Here is a 310-nt window from a genome sequence, read left to right on the forward strand (position 1 = left end):
ATTCCTCGATAATCTTAGATTTCTATACTTTTTCTGCTGAGAAGTCACGGCTAAAATCGGTTAAGATCAATGGAAGTGGTAAAATATTTTCTCTCTAATAAATTCCTCCTCCCCCTGCCACCACTTCACACCGTTTGGGGATCGTTCACAACTAACAGTTGAGAAGAGAACACCGGTTTTGCTTCGTCGTTCTTTCATGTGAAGTTATTTAAAATCACTAAACTAAGCTGCAGTGTTCTGTGGCGTAGTGGTTAGCATGCTGGACAATTCACATTGTATTTTCACGTTCGCGCCGACCTACCGTAGTCGT

The sequence above is a fragment of the Euprymna scolopes genome, chromosome 21 (assembly GCF_053919585.1).
Source record: "Euprymna scolopes isolate OS-2025 chromosome 21, ASM5391958v1, whole genome shotgun sequence".
NCBI classification, from domain to species: Eukaryota; Metazoa; Mollusca; class Cephalopoda; order Sepiida; family Sepiolidae; genus Euprymna; species Euprymna scolopes.